General features: G+C 38.0%; 2 pseudogenes; both read left to right on the top strand.

Annotated features, from left to right (window-relative positions):
* Positions 1-9: 9 nt before the first annotated feature.
* LOC126039426 (cytochrome P450 2J2-like) lies at positions 10-9,550 on the top strand (annotated as a pseudogene).
* Positions 9,551-9,637: 87 nt separating this feature from the next.
* Positions 9,638-15,603, top strand: LOC126039424 (cytochrome P450 2A5-like; annotated as a pseudogene).
* Positions 15,604-16,644: the final 1,041 nt, after the last annotated feature.

Raw genomic sequence — 16,644 nt, 5'->3', positions numbered from 1 at the left:
TGTGAAATGATGATAAACGTAATTCTCATTTCCGTGGTTTTGTTTCTTCTGGGTGTGCAGTTCCTGAAACTGCAATGGAAAAGTTGTGGTTTTCTTCCTGGACCAACCCTATTTCCCATTGTTGGAAGCATCTGGAGGATAAATTTTAGAACTGAACAACTGAAAGAGGTATGCATTTGCAGATGCGAACTAAAGAGCTGTTGAGGCACAAACTGTAAAAACTGTTGAAGGCTGTTGATAGGCTAATGTGGTAGCAGGGAGAACTTAACCCTGTGGAAAGGTGAATCATAGAAGTTAAATAAAGTGCCTAAACAAGTTAAGTAAAATCTGCAGACAGTCTAATTCATGTGAAAGCTAATATGTGTGCAAGTTAAACAGAACCCAGGACAGGAATTTTGCCTCAAAAAAAGACTTCTGTTTTTAAGGGAGGCTTTTTGCCTTGAAAGAAAAAAAGTGTTTCTCACATTTCCCACCACAGGCACATACAGAAAATCATCTAAAACAAGGTGTCTTGAATTCAGAAGATGTGAAAAGCACACCAGTATGTCTTCTGCTATCATGGGATGGAAACAAGATTGTATGCCATATGCAGCCAAAACCTTAGCTCCATTGTTTTTCTGAAGTCCAGTCTGGGAATTGCTCCTTGCAGATGAGCTAAGGATGTAAATGCTGGCGAAAGGAAGGAACTGATGGGGAAGAATTAGATCCACGCTAAGCACGTTAATACAGGTTCTTTCAGTGCTCAACATCCTACACTGAGCCAAAACTTCATGAAAGAATCCAATGTGTTGATATATTTTTCAAGTCGCAACCTCTTCTTAGGTGCTAAGTGCAACCTGCATGTCAGGGGGTAGTTGGCTGCAGCTGGAGAATGTTGGCTTCAGGAAAAGGGAACTTAAAACACCTTAATGTTAAACTTTTCTGATGGATACATGTTCATCACTGTGGGAGAACAAGCTGTACTATGTTTTTGCCTGGAGTCAGGGACTTTGTCATTGCTGAATACCCACAGGGTTTCCTGGGAGCAGTCCCCATCACTAGCCAGGCAGAGATGGGATCTATGCTCAGATGCCTCAGTTGATAGTACTTCTTTATAAGAGGGGAAGAGGTCCTGCCATGGAAACTTGAAATTTGCAGTACTAGAAGGAGAGTTACACCTGGAATATGTAACTTCAAGAAGGTCTAGTTGTTGGCCGAGGAGATGAAATATGGGGTTGAAAAATGTAATCAAGAATGGGCAGGTGAAGTTTCATGTGAAACCTGATATGGATCAGTAAACACTTGGTCAGGGGCATTTTCCTAATCATTAATATTGCAAAGGCAACCCAAGCCAAGTTTGAAAAAGGGAAGAGCATCTATTCTTTTATCATTCACACTGCTATGAATACTGGGTTCCCAGAGCGAGCCCAGAACCTTACTGTGGGAAGCACTCTCACTGCAAAACAAAATCACAGTCCCTTTTCACTTCCTGAACCCCTGAGTAATGTCATGCTGGAAGAGAGCAGCCCACTATGTGTGCATTTTGGTTGATGTTTCTCCCATGGGTATTTTTTTGGCATTGATCTAACCTACAGCTGGCAAAAATCTATGGCAACATCTGTACCCTGTGGCTGGGTCACAAACCTATGGTGATGCTGTATGGATTCCACGCTGTGAAGGACAGCCTTGCCACCAGCTCAGAGGATGTTTCCAGGTGACTACAGACCTATGTCTTCAACGGAATGGCAAATGGAAAGCGTAAGATGTTCATATCTGTGGAAGGACTTCATCCTTGATTTTGTTTCCTTTCGTGTTTTCTTTACTGACAAGCCCTTAGTTCCCAATTCCCCTATTCTGTCTGCTCAGGGTGAATGATATAATTCTGCAGCATTACTCTACGTTGTCTACAAAGTCCTACTGTCACACATGTATTTCAGAATCTCATCAGAGCAGCAATATTTGTACCTAGCTAAGTCTTGTTTGTCCATTTGTAGTGTTGTCTAAGTGTATGTCCTGATTTGAAATAATCTGGAGCTTGCAGCGTCCTCTGCAAGCTGAGGCTAAAGTAGTTCTTTATGCTCCCAGTTGTTTATTTACAGCAAAGGCTGCTGTAAGGAAAGCATGTACCGAGCTGTTGAACAAGGTCTAGCCTCTTGGCAAGTCCGAAGGCACAGGAAGGTCACTGGAGCTTTAAATCTATTAGCCAGACTGTAGGTGCAACATAACCTTGTTCAGAGCTTCTTATTTTGCTATCATTTACATTAGACACTGCTGAATTAGGGTGGATGGAGAATAAAGAGGGTGCTGCATTTAAAACAGAAATGATTGAACTTGTTTCCACCAGCATCTTACCCAGAGGATATAGTGCAGATGCCTTTATCCTCAGTCAGGCTTTGTTGCATGTGGACTATGATCTGGAAAGCTTTAATTTATAATACTAGCTAATGTAAGTAGAGAAAAACATCTTTAAGGAATAGAGATTATTAAGTCTGGGGCCACTTCAGTCCATTTGGAAGGGTCTTCATTGCCACCTTTTATCTGGGTGATGTGGAGTAAAGTAGCTGCCCTAGCGCTAGCAATTTGTAGCAGGGTGTGATGGTCTGACAAATTATAGTCAATGTCTCAAACATTCGTTAAAGAACTTTGCTGGAGAAAATGGCCTCTGTAAAAATGCTGGAGTTTTGTGAACAGGACAATGTGGCTGGAGGAGAGGGCCCCACAGAGGGTGGGACTGCACTTCTCCAAAGCCGCAATTCCTTATCTTAAGTGACCAGGAGAAGGAGCACAGCATGTGCGCCTGGAGGAGGCGGCCCCATGGAAGAAAAGGAGCCAGTCCAACAGGCAGGTATTTGTGTTGCAGAGAGTTGTCGACTTGCAGCTGTTGATTCCCCACCATGTAGATTAAATGGTTTATGCTGGGCTGTCTGCTAGAACACAGACTCATGGCACAGGGGCCTGGGATTCCTTCCTCTTCCACAGTGAGACCTCTGGTCCTAGGAAGCTGTTTGTAAATTGGCTAAAGCCTGCTCTTCCTACTCTGGTTCTTGCTAGGTGGTTCTTTCCCTGGCTTCATTGTCTTTCCAGGAGGGACCTGGTCCAGGATGAGAGATCAATATCTGGTATAAACAGCCTGGTAAAAGTGGGATCCCCTAAAAGCTAGAGACTGTGTAGTGCAGACAACATGTGCTCAGAACCAGTTATCAACTCTAGCCATTAAAGGGTTTTTCTTTTTGAAGCACTACCAACAGGGAGATGGATGATCTCCAGAAGGTTTGCATAAGGTTAAGAAGCACAAGCATAGGAAATGCCCAGACCTCCCCAATGAGCTCTGCAGAAATCTGTTAGCTGCGAGTAGCTTGGTGAGAGACACCAACATATTTCCAGGTGGTAGGAACCTGAATTTACTGTTTGTTGAGGAAAGATGTCTTTGCCACTCCTGCAGACCTGACACATGGCAACATCTGCAAGAACACAATGTCCATACGGGGATGTTGGCAAACAGAGCTTACAAGTAAGCGTTAATTGTATTAGAAGATTGTAGAAGATAATAAATGGGATCTTGTAAGAGACTGCATGAGCTGGGCTAAAAGACTTTATATGCAAATACGGGTTTAGATTCATTTCTGCTCAAAGCATGGGCAAATAGAAGGCAAAAACAACCCACACTTGTCTTTGCAACTTGCAGCAGGCTGCTCGATGGAGTTTTGAGTAATGACCACTGTTCTTGGATGCTTCAGAAAAAATAGGATTAGTTTTGGAAGACAGATGTGTGAGTCCTGAGATGTGAGCGGGCTTTTTGCAGGGGTGGGAATATATTAACCGAAGTAGCTTCTGTGTCTCTAACAAAATACAATTAAAAGAACACTGCCCTGATATGGCTCTCTTCTTTATGAGTGGCAGCACGATGAGAAGATGACTCTTAGTGTGTATGTCATTTATTATTACATGAATGTTAACACGACATGAAATTGATTCTTGATGGCTGAAGGTATCCTGGTCTCAAATGGTCTCATCTGGAAACAACAGACGCATTTTGGAATTGGAGCTCTCTGAAAACTGGGAATGGGGAATAAAGGAATGGAGTGCAAGATACAAACAGAGGCCCATTATCTGGTCAAGTTCTTCAGGGACAAAAGCTGTATGCCATTGAGAAGGTGCTTGGGAACTGCATTTGGGCTTTTGACATAGTACATAGTCTGCATGACTCTAAGGGTAAAGCCTAACTATTTTTACTCCAGAAATGAATGGGTTTGGAGCACAGCTTAGATTTAGAGTGCAGTCAAAACTGTTTGTACAGTCAGACCTTGGAAATGCGTATTTTGGTATCAACACCAAGATCAAGATTTAAAAAAAACCAACCAAAACAAAATGAAAAAGAAGAAAGAAGGCAAACAAACAAAAGGCTGGGACTTAAAGACTTGAGGCCTTCCTATCCTCATTTTTGAATGAGGTTTATCTTTTGCTATGTTTGCCAGTGAATTTTGGCTGTTTCAGTTTAACAGTCTAAATAGCATAGAGGACATTTATTATAAAATGTCATTGTGATCTTGCTTCCAAAAGAGCAAAGGACATAAAGAAAGGAAGAACTGTTGACCCTTCCTTTCCCCATTGTTCATGCTGTCTCTAATGTGATCTGTGCTGTGGTTTTTGGACATTGTTTCTCCATAGAGGATGAAACCTTATGCCAGCTGATTGAAGCATACAACTGTATAGTGGCTTTTGGTAACAGCTACCTTTGCATTTTGAAAAAATGACTTATTTAATATACAAATTATTTTATTATTGAGCACATTATTTATTCCACTATTATGCAATATAATTATATTATATGTATTATTATAGTTATTGCATTATTTCATACACATTAAATACTGATAAAAAGTTTGGCTATGAATATGAACTGGACCTGCAGGGCTTTGGCTTTGACATAATTCAACTATTATATTAATATCACATTAATAATCTTTATTAGAATTTCTCAGCAAGGGCAATGTGCTTGGGATGCTGAACTTTTCTGTAATGGAAACACCAGTATTGTTAAGGTGAAAAGGTGATACTCTTTGTATCAGAATAAAAGAGAACGAATTTTTTCTGTGTGCTAAGGTAATATATATAAACATTTATTAATATTAAATTTATTAATATTAATACATGTTAAATCTAACTTCAGAAGTGGATTCTTTAGTTGGTGAATTAACAGGGTAAATGCAAGTTAAGTTATGCAGTAATGATAGGAAAGAATTCAGGGTGGAAACTGTGTTGTCTTTAATTTGTGGTTTTAATGTGTGTTCATGTACTCAACATGTACCCCACATTTCTCTTTGATGCTACAGTGTTTTTCCTAGAGTAATTAATTCAGCAATTTAGCACCAAAAATGTCTATGCTGTATCTTTATGATAGTCTTGCTCATGTCATGTAACTTACGGCATCTGTGTGGAATGCTTGCTTCACAGATGTGTGAAATTTTCCCATGGGCTACAGCCCGCTTCCCAGGACCTGCACAGAAAACATAATTTTCCTGTGATTTTGTTCGTTCTTTCATAAGGCAGAAAATCAAAAGCCACAGGGAAAGAGGCATAATAGATGAACCAGAAGATTTCCTTGACTTTTATCTGGATCAAAGAAAGTGAGTAATTTATGCTGTGACACATCCTGTCATAACAGATTCCCTGTACCTTTCCTACAGTTGTCTGTACATAGCAACATTATTACAGAGCTCTACAGACACAGTTTAAACACTCTGTGGTCAAATTCAAATATGAACTTTGACTAGTTAGTTTAATAACTTGTTTTAGAAGTATATATTAATTACATTGATTTGTTGTTATACTGTGGAATCCTTAGTGCAGGCTGGGCAGTGGGTGGTAGGGAGGACTTTGAAATGGTACAGATATTCGAATGGCTGTCTAGTTCTGATCCTTTGTGTCTTATTAATATTTGCATTTATTATCTTTGCTTCCTACTGAGCTTTTTGGTGTTTACTAGTACTGTATGATTATCATAACAATCTTAAAATGATGGCAGTCTCTACTCTGAAAAAAAGCATAAATCTTTTAAAACAGAATACATGCAATTGATAGCTGAAATCAGCAAATGTACCAAGAGTGACAAGGGTAGGATAAAACTACTTTGCAATGGTGTTTTTTTTCTGATGTGGAAGTTAGCAGCAAGGCAACAAGTCACTCTAGAAAGCGGCATAACAAGACCTTAGACACCTGACACTGTCAACAGCACCTGTAATTTAACAGTACCAATGTTTGTGGAAAATCTTTGCATAAATCTTTGTTTTAGTCAAGTACCTATATTTTCTCCATCCTCTAGAAATATTGTTTGTTTAGGCATAGTGATCACTGTCTGTCTCAGTGCTGTTACACAGGTATACCTCATTTTACCTTTCTCACTGACACCTGTAGACTAAAAATATCCCAAATTCTACATTTGATGAAGACAACATGGTCCAGTCTGTTTTTGACCTTTCCCTGGGTGGCTCAGAGACCACCACCACCACTCTGCACTGGGCTCTGCTCTATACGGTGGCTTATCCTGACATGCCAGGTGAGTTGTTAAGATCAAGTGTCTTTGAAGATCAAGGGGTTTTTTGGCGGTGTGTTTTTTTTTGTTTTTTTTTTTTTTTTTTTTTTTGAAGATCACATCGTTGAGCTTTGCTTTTAAGAGGCCAGTGAAGAAGAAAATTTTCAGACAGAGATTTTAAAATAATTTCAGGGATATTCAGCTTCTGATACTGTATTTTGTCTTGTTGATTTTTGTCAGACTGTTTCAGTACTGTAAGCATATAATAGAAGATACAGTCCAGCTGAAAACGCTCGAGGTGAAATATGAGCTTGGGTTAGGGAAAAGTGACACTATTCTGGTATCCAGAATGTGTAATAAGAATATATTATTTGCACTCATTAACTGAGACACTGGTTGTATTTCTGTAGAGTAAGTATATTTATTGTAACGTGTGGGAATATTAAACAGAGAAGGAAGGCAATAATGGGAAGACAAAAAGATGACAGGAAAATTCTAGACAAGGGCATAGTTGCACACTAGTTTGAAAATTTTTTAATTATTTGATACAGGGCTTTCAAAGGTGATGAATGCTAAGCCAAATATGTGTTCTTGACTCAGGTTTAGAGCTGGAAATCCTTCTTTTCATGCTTTTGGTGCCTGAATGTTGGAAGAAGAGAGCCCTGTGAACACACATACGTTTCAAATTCTAATGAAATAAAAAGCAAACAAAATCTCTTAGATTACTAACCTAATTTTTAAGTATGAAATTTGATGCTGAACCCTCTGAGACAGTATAAGCTATGTTATTTATGAAGCCTAGGTAACAGCCAAAAGAGATTAACAGTTGGTGATGGTTTGGTAATGTTATCCTGTTCCAGTTCTCAGCATTACATATGTGTATCAGCTTGATATGATGGCTCCCTTGCAATATGCTGGTAAGCGTGCTGTGAGTCTGTATTTAGCTAGAGTAAAAATAATAGCTTGAGTAACTGAATTGATCTCTTATTAAGAAGTTCTTGTTTTACTTAGAGTTTGCTCCCCTTCCTTTAACTATGAAGCTCAATAAATCTGTTGGACTTGTGGAAAAAGGATCTGAACACAGAACTTGTAAACTAGGAAATACTAGAGTGTAGTAAAATCATAACTAGATAGTTGTATAAATGTATTTACATTTTAAGATATGGTAAGTATAAATTATTTAGAGATTGTATTTTTTCTATCACTACTATAATCCAAAAAGGAAATGAAAGCTCTGTTTCATGAAAAACAGTGTTCTTGTATCTATAATGGACTTTTTTTTTTTTTTTTTTTTTTGGTAGAAAAAGTCCAGAAAGAGCTAGATGCCATTTTGAGTTCCTGCCATCTAATCTGCTATGAGGATCAGAAGAAACTGCCTTATACAAATGTTGTGATTCATGCGATCATGCATTTTGGTAGCATTATTTTAATCACAATTCCTAGAGAAGCAGCAGGATACAACTGGTTTGGGGTATCAGCTTCCAAAGGTACAGATACCCTTTCTATTCCAGTGTGATCTTTGGCCATGAGTTAAGTTCCTTGCAGTCATGTTTACCATTAACCCCTTTTCCCTCCAGTTCAGGACAGATGGGTGTTGGGCACTGGCAGACAGCACTTTACCCCTCCCATGCACTCTGCCCTGTGCCTTTGTCTCATAGACAGTGAGTGAAAATGCTTGCCAAAAGCACAGTTTCACAGCAATTAAACTAGTGTTCTGTGAGAGTGCTGCAGAGTCTTATCTTCCAAGAGCCTGTGATTTTGAAAGACTTTATAAGCATTTAAGCTCTTATACTTTCAAATGACTTCAGAGAAGACTTATCAGAAATGTACAGTGGCATCAGTAGGGAAGGTGCAGCAGCCTGTTAATGCTAGGATGTTGTCTGCCATGTGGACAAATGGGAGATGGAATGTTTTATTCCTTGGTGATGTCTGAGACAATATCAAGCATCTACTTGACTTCATTCACTTAGGACTTCTTTTTCTTATTATTACCTCTCTGGCATCATATTTGACATATAATGAAGATGTTTCCTCACAGCTTCTGAACTGCCACCTAACCTCAAATAAAAAGCTTCTGCCAGCTGCTTCGACTTGTCCAACCTTTCCAAACTTAATCTCAATGCCAAACCTCCCCAAAGGCACGCATGGAGGCATCTTCCTGCACACCTCTGCTCCATGGTGTTTGTCATGCACACCTTTCCCGCCTCCACCTTGAGAAGGATAATTTGAAATACACTATTTCATTTCCAGGGTGCTTTGTTCTTCATTTGTCAAAACCTGTCAAAGCTTGTCAGAAGTGGGAAAATCATTTTACTAGGTTTAGGGTAAGGTGCTGAAGAACTGCAGACCACTCATTCTGTGGCATTTGCTAACAGAATAGAAAAAAAGGAGACATGAAGGAACACAGCAGGGAAGTTCCTGAACCTGAAATACTGAAGATTCTTTTCTTATTTATTTTTTGATGAAAAAAAACCAACCTGTCAGAACAATTTGAGATTAAAATTTTTTTTCCTAATAAAATAATCTTTCATTTCTGCTGTCTCTCTATGCGACCAGCAGTGTGCTGAATTATAGCTGGAATCTTCATGTGTTCTTTTCTTCTTGATATGAGAGAGAACTGAGCCAAGAGCATCTTCCTTTCAGGGCACTATGATTATGGCAAACATAGACTCAGCTCTTTTTGCCCCTGAATACTGGGAGACGCCTCACCATTTCAGTCCTGGTCATTCTTTGGACATGGATGGAAATTTTGTGACTGGAGAGGCCTTCTTAGCCTTCTCAGCTGGTAGGTACACCAGAAACTGAACATATGACAGCAACTGTTATAACACAAGGAGGCATATAATTAACCCACATTTCGTATCCATTGAAGAGCTGATGATTGTCAGATTTGTAGCTGCAATATAATGGAATGATGTCATATATGCCTAAAAATCAGAACAATTCATTCTCTGGGATGGGGAAGTGAAGTGATAAAGAGGGAAGGACTGAGAGGCAGAGAAACTTCAACATATTTTCCTCTTTTTAGAGAGGTACTAGCAAAACAAGATAAAGTGGATCTGGATCTATCCTCTGTCTATATAGCACTTTTTCAGAGACAATGTAGCCTTGTAAATCAGAAGTGAAATGTTAACAGGAAGTGTGGTGCTGGTATTTTCTGTGGTGTCTCTGCTGTTTATACAGTTTCTGAAATTGCAATGGATGAGAAGATGATTTCTTCCTGGACCAACTCCATACCCTTTCTTTGGAAATCTGCTGCAAATGAACTTCCAAATTCATCATGAGATCCTTAAAAAAGTACGTATTTTCAGGCAATTAATTAAAGGACTCGTAAGCTGATTGAAAAGTAAATGTGAATGTTTAACATAGTCTTACTTTGAATGCTAGGGAGGGATATTCTGAATTGTATAAATGTGAAAATAGGTGGGGATCATTAAAATATCTTTTTCTTGGTATGAAAATTTCCAGCTTACTATGAAACATGTCATTTAAACCTTATGTGCATATGAACAAAACAATACTGATGATAATATTCCTGTCTTAGACATAGGAAAAAGATAAATTTTAAAGCAGTGTCTTTAGTTCTGTGCAGTCTTTTGCATGTCTGTGTTTTGACTGTTGTTGCACTGGCAGTTTCTCAATATCCCATGAAAGAGCTACTGAGTGCCTATGTGTTTCCTGTACAGAAAGGATGAAATTTTTTTATACTTATTCAACAGATTTTTCAAAAGTTCTTAGAATAATTTTTTTATATTTATATTTTTATATTTATATTTATTGCAATTTGGTCAGATTTTGACAAAGGACTTCAGTCTGCTGAGCCTGATTGACCTTCCAAATAGCTGAATTACGTGCCTAGGCTCAAACTCTTCTATAAGTCCAGTTGTAATGAACAACACTTCTAGAATTTGTATCCTAATGTTTTATATCCATCATAAATATGTATTAAATATTTAACATGTAAATATATAAGTAATAGCACCTCACTTTCACTTTTTGTTGTCAACCTTCCTTTTCCCTGGTTCTTCTCTGTCCTGCCAGTTATCTTCTCCTGAGCTGCATATTTCAAAGGCAAAGTAGTCTGACCTCACAACATAAAATTACAGCCAGTGCATGTCTGCTGTGTTTTCTTCTATTTCTGACCTCCCAAACCTGAAGAGTAGTATTGCTTATCCCAAGATTTCAAAAGCCATGAATTAGTCCTTCCAAAAAATGAAATTAAACACAAATGTGCAAGCACACGCGTATAAATTTTTGCTTAATGTGCCTATCTGTTCCCTCTTTGCTCCCAGGCGGCAAAACTTTGTACTCCTCTACTCCTGCAGTTCTTGGGATGTTTTGGCAACTCCCCACTCTTCCCAGCTTACTGTGCTCCGCAGACTTGCTACTTTGATCTACGCACTGTTGCACTTTCCTCAGCCTTTTACTTTTCCAGCTCCCAATTCTCCAGCCAGGGAAAGGAGTGTCCTGCCTACTTCTAGTGATGTCTGTGTGCACAGTATAGTGGAGACACAGCTATCACAGCTGAGCTAGAAAGGACAGAGTGATTCCTGCTTTACTCAACTCTGCAGGTGCTTTTGCTATACTTAATACACAAAGGGGAATCTGTACATGGTTCACGTGAAACTCATGAGCTAATGTTTTCTTCTTACAATCACGTAAGAATTTGTCTGCAATGAGTTTGAATTGTAAGATGCAATAAATAACATCACAGACTTTGGCAATATTGGCTGTCTGACATTTTAGGAACATCTTGATCTTTAATAAACAAGACTTTAGATAGAAACCTGACTTTGAGCTATATTATAGGTAAGCATAGATTTGATGCTCTCTTCTCAAGGTCAATCACCCCTGGGGCATCTGCCGAGGGAAAAGATCTGGTTCTTCTTTGATTTTAAATGTACCGGTTCTCACCCATGTTGTTCTAATGCTGCTTTGTTCTACAGATGGCCAAAATTCATGGTAATGTCTTCGCCTTATGGGTTTCAAACATTCCTATAGTTGTCCTGCAAGGGTTTCAGGCAGTGAAAGAAGGTCTGAATGTCCATGTTGAAGACATTAGTGGAAGGCCAAGAAGCAGTACCTTTACATTTTGACTCGTGGAAATGGTAACTATTTTCACAAATTCTTTTTGTGTATTCTAACCCTGGTTTTGGAAACTGATTTAGAGTCTCAAAGTCCTTAATTTACAGTGGAAAAAAAGGTTAATATTTTCATGAGTTTTTATGAAACATTTCTTTTTTTGATTCTGTCCAAACAAAAACAGCTATTGTAAGAGTTTATATGCAGGAGATAGATGGCTAAGCCAGAAGAAGAAAGGAGAAGATAGAGGAATGCTGTTGGACTGCTGGCAAAAATTTGAAAAAATTAGAATCAAAGAGAAGCTTCTTTGACGTATTAAGTGTACCAATTAATTAATTTATAAAGCATTAGTTCATTATGATCCTAGGTGTTATGTTCTCTAATGGTTGTCTCCGGAGGTAACAGAGGCATTTTGGATTTGCAGCAATGAGGAAAATGGGAGTAGGGAAAAAAGGCCAGGAGTATCGACTGCAAAAGGAGGTCTTGTCACCTGGTGGAAAACTTATAGAAAACAAATGGTATGTGCCTCAATGTGCAGGTCAGTCTGTGCAATGGGTAATCTTGCTGAAGAATGGTTCACCTGTAGCTTTTGAAACAATCTGATTACAAAAATAGATTTAAAGTATACATGCAGACCTGAGTCTCAAAGGTCTATATCATATGATCTGCAGGAGACGCTTCCTTGCAGAAGTGCTACATGTGAAACCCCACAGTATGAACTTTAGAACTGACATGCCATGGTCACTGTCTGTTAGTGTTATTACTTCTTAGTCAGTTTTACATTACCCGTGGTCACAGAATCAGGGTAACAGTAAACAGTAACAAAATAAGTACCACAACACCCCATATCCCTCTCCAGAAAAGAAAAACAAGGCACAAAATACTAAAAGCTTTGATCAAGGCTGCACAACCCTATGGCTCTGCTCTGGCAAGTGCAGTGGAAAAAGCTCACGTCACATGGCTTGTGGCAGCATCCTCAGCAAGAGAGGAAGTTTGTTCAGATTGTGCTGCTGAATAACAGGGTGAATCTATAGGTATGCTCACTTATTCTACTATTCAGATATAAAGGATATAAGCAAATAATAGAAGGTGGTTCTCTTTTCAATTCAGCTGCTTATTCATACAATGTCTCAGCTGACCTTTTATGTACCCTGGTTATTGCCACATGAGATCTACTGATGCCAAAGTTTTGTGAAAACTGGGTATTTTTATAACTACTACTACTAATTCCATTCCCACCAGCAGTCTTGCCTTTTTTTTTAATCAACAGTGGGTTTTAGATATCTGAAGGTTCCTTTACTCATGCCTTTTACCCATAAATTGAAATCTGCCATCCAGCAATCTAATTAATGTTATAAGTGTTTATAAAATGTTATCTGCTCTCCTTTTGGTGGGAAAAGCAGGAACAGTAAGTGTTAATGGTGAATACTGTTCACTGTGTTTACAGGAAAACCTCTGGACCTCTCTGTGCCTGTTGTTCATACTATCTCAAATGTGATTTGTTCTGTGATTTTTTGGACATTTCTTCTCTAAAGATGATGTAAATTTTCACAGCTTGATTGAATCCATTGATAATATAATGGCATTTGGGAACAGTATCTGTTTTTTTGTGAGGAAAAGGATTTTTTTGTTTGTTTGATTGTTTACTTTATATAGATAGACAATGAAAAAGGCAACTTGTTACTTTTATAACAAAAATAAATATTAGTGCACCTGGAATTGCTGGAACAATTTGCATCAGAACAGTACTTCCAGATGCCTAGTTCAAAACTTGTTTCAATTGCTTATGCGTCGTCATAGTACAGAAATTTCCTATATCTGGTGGACAGCAATGGAAATATATAGGCTTGCTACATGTTTGGGAGATGTACAAAGGACTTTCTTGCAAAAGCACTACCTGTGCAACTCCAGTGTTTGAAACTATAACTGAAACTCAGTAGTAAAATATAAGTAAAAATATCTGAAAAGCTCTGAAATAGGCTTAACTTAAATTCTGTCTGACAAAGTGGCTTTCTGTACCATGTGAAATCATGACTGTCAACAAATGTCAAGTGATATGGGTCTTTACTACTTCCTTCACTACTGTTAGCTAACTTCATAGGAACGTAATTAGAGCAACTGTTTTGCATAAAGGTAACATATCATGAAATTGCTTAATGGTAGCTTTTTCCTGTAGTTTTTGGCAGCAACACCTGCACCACCTCTGCATGTCCTTATGACAATTCAGTAATGCACACTGGAAGTCAATCTCCATTAGCTGCTGGATGATATTTATCTTCATTCAAGACAGCAGCTCCTAACTTCACATCTGGTCACCTGGACAGAAAAAATTGCTATCTTGCTTCTGTGTGAAACTGTGACTGCAGCTGCAAAACCAGTGGAACAGATTGCCTCAAACAAGGGCAGTTTTATCATTAACCATTTATGAATGGGACCTACAATACTGTATATAGTCAAGAAGTCAATTTAGGAAGGTACAAGGCAGCCTGCTTCTGCAGAACTTGCTGGAACTCATCCGGCTTTGTATCTTGCATGATTTTCCACCATCTCTTACTAACTGGAAACTGCTGTAATCAAGGTCCTAGAGAATTTGAGGACTAATTTGATACTTTTTGGTAAAAAAAAATAAAACTACTTACGATTTTTTCTCCCAGAAAATGCAGGTGGAATGATTCCTAAGCTATCTTCTAACCAGGGTCACAGGATCATCAGGTTCCAGAAAACACAGGATCATCTATTTCCAAACTGCTCTCAGTAGGTATTTGTATAAGCTGTTCTTAAAAACTCTTAACAGTGTGTCCACAGCTAACAAAAACATTCTAGTCCAATATTTCATTCTGTCCTACTCTCTAAAGTGGTTTCACAGTGATGTACAATCCTTTAATGATGGTCTGTACTAATGTATTTTCCTGTTAAGTGGACAGGTAGTTTTAAACAAAAATACACAGTAGTACCAAGAAGAAATACAAGCCAGGAATCTGAACAGGTTTGTGGGTAGATAAATCTTTGTAATGCAGCTGCCATTTAAATAAGTGAGCCCAAGAGTTATGACCTAATGCATAATTTAAGCTGCAGTAATTCTGTAACCTGGAAGGACATGGTGCAATTTGTAAAACAGGAAAAAAGAAAAGGAAATGAAGTAGAGGAATGGAATTAATGTAAAAAGTGTTTTTTTTTCTTTTCTGCTGAGATGTGGTTTTATAATGGTATAAGTGCAAGAATGTGAATAGGTTTAGAACAATGAATAAACAACAGGGAATCCACACAGGTCAGTATTTCTACTTCATTAAGTTGTTTTGTATATCACGCAGACGTGATATGTTTGCTTCTTATCTATGAGAAGGTGTGTCTGAGTAAAATCCCCATGCATTCAGTATCCTACAGTAAGAAAATAAACCTGTTTTTGGATATTTCTATTTGCAGTTAGCATATGAGTCAAGGAAGCCAGCCTGGGCCTGTTTTTTTAGTGATGAGATAGAAATGATATATATGTTGGATAAACTGAGAACCAGGGCATATTTTATATGAGGTCCTTGCTACTGAAGTTCAGCCTAGCAATGAACTGGGGTACAGAATAACTTCATTTATTCTTTGTACATCACAATGGAAAATTTGTAGCATGAAACTAAGAGAAATTCTGCTCCAGGGAAAAAATGGGATTAAGAAAGGCTTTAACGAATCATGGGATAGGCACTATCCCTTCAATATAAAGGTGAAGATATAGTCATCAGTGTCTTTCATTTGCCTTTTCCACTGCTCAAAAGCCTGTATTAGGATTCAAATTTAGTTTGCTAATGTCAGTAATACCACATATCTAAAATATGTCTTTTATAGGTATATGAAATATTTCCCTGGCTTGCAACGCATTTGCTAGCACCATTTAAACAGACTATGTCCAGCATAAATTTTGTGAACACTCTATTAGCAAAGGAACTTGAAAGCCACAAGAAAAAAGAAAACCAGATGAAAATCAAGATTTTATTGATTACTATTTGGATGAGATAAAGTGAATATCTCTGAACTCTTCTTAAGCTCCATTAACAGCAAGGGATTTAAAGTGCTCCTTTGATTATAATGATGTCTAATATAAATTTAGAAGTGTACAATTTCTCCATAGAAAAGCTTATAGGTAGATGAATTAAAAAAACCTGACACTAAGAGATGGCATGAGGAGGATGAAGTAATAATGTAAGTAGATTTACAGGTAGGTTATCTATAAACAGACTAATAATAGATCTGCATGTGCTTAAGGTACAACTAGAAATGACTGTTATGATGGGATTTGCAGCAGGAATAGAAAACAATTAATAACACTGTCATGGCTGAAGAACACAATGTGTACGTGGACAGGATAAATTGACAAATGTAGTGGAGAATAGTAGAAAATGTCTTAATATTATTCAGAAAGTCTTATTTTCCAGCCATTTCATTTAAAAAAAAAAATTTTTTTTTTTTTTTTTTCCATTTTGGATAGTATCAGTAAATATTCCTGTGATGCAAGGTGGCTTACTTCTTTTTTTGTGTGCCCTAACTTGATCTTTCCAATTAATATCTTCAGACTAAAGAAGATGCTGATGCTACTTATGATGAAGAAAACTTGATCCAGACTATTTTTGACCTCTTTCTGGCAGGTACAGAAACTACAGCCACCACTTTATGTTGAGCATTGCTCTATATGATGGTTTATCCTGACATTCAAGGTAAGCACACCCAAGCAGTTCTGCAACTTTCTAGAAATTATACATGTTCAAATAGGAGTAGAGCTTGTTCAAAGAATAGTAGAGGAACTAATTATTAGAGTATGAAACAGGCGAACTGCAGGTATCTGTTTCTTGCTGTAACCTTTCTAACATACAGGCCAGTCACTTTAGGTTTCATTTTTAAGAGATCTATACAGAATGCAGGGTGTGATTCATCTGATTAGATGGAGGAGTCTAGTCTTAGATGAGATAAATTGCACCGTTTCCCCTCTACTGACAATAATGATTAGACTTCCACTGAGGACAAGGTGGAGTCTTCAGGTCATCCTTTTCAACCCATGACTGCTACTC

This window comes from Accipiter gentilis, chromosome 6 (genome assembly GCF_929443795.1).
Source record: "Accipiter gentilis chromosome 6, bAccGen1.1, whole genome shotgun sequence".
NCBI classification, from domain to species: domain Eukaryota; kingdom Metazoa; phylum Chordata; class Aves; order Accipitriformes; family Accipitridae; genus Astur; species Astur gentilis.
Note: the sequence above shows the minus strand (reverse complement) of the source record. Positions and strands in the feature narration are given on the sequence as shown.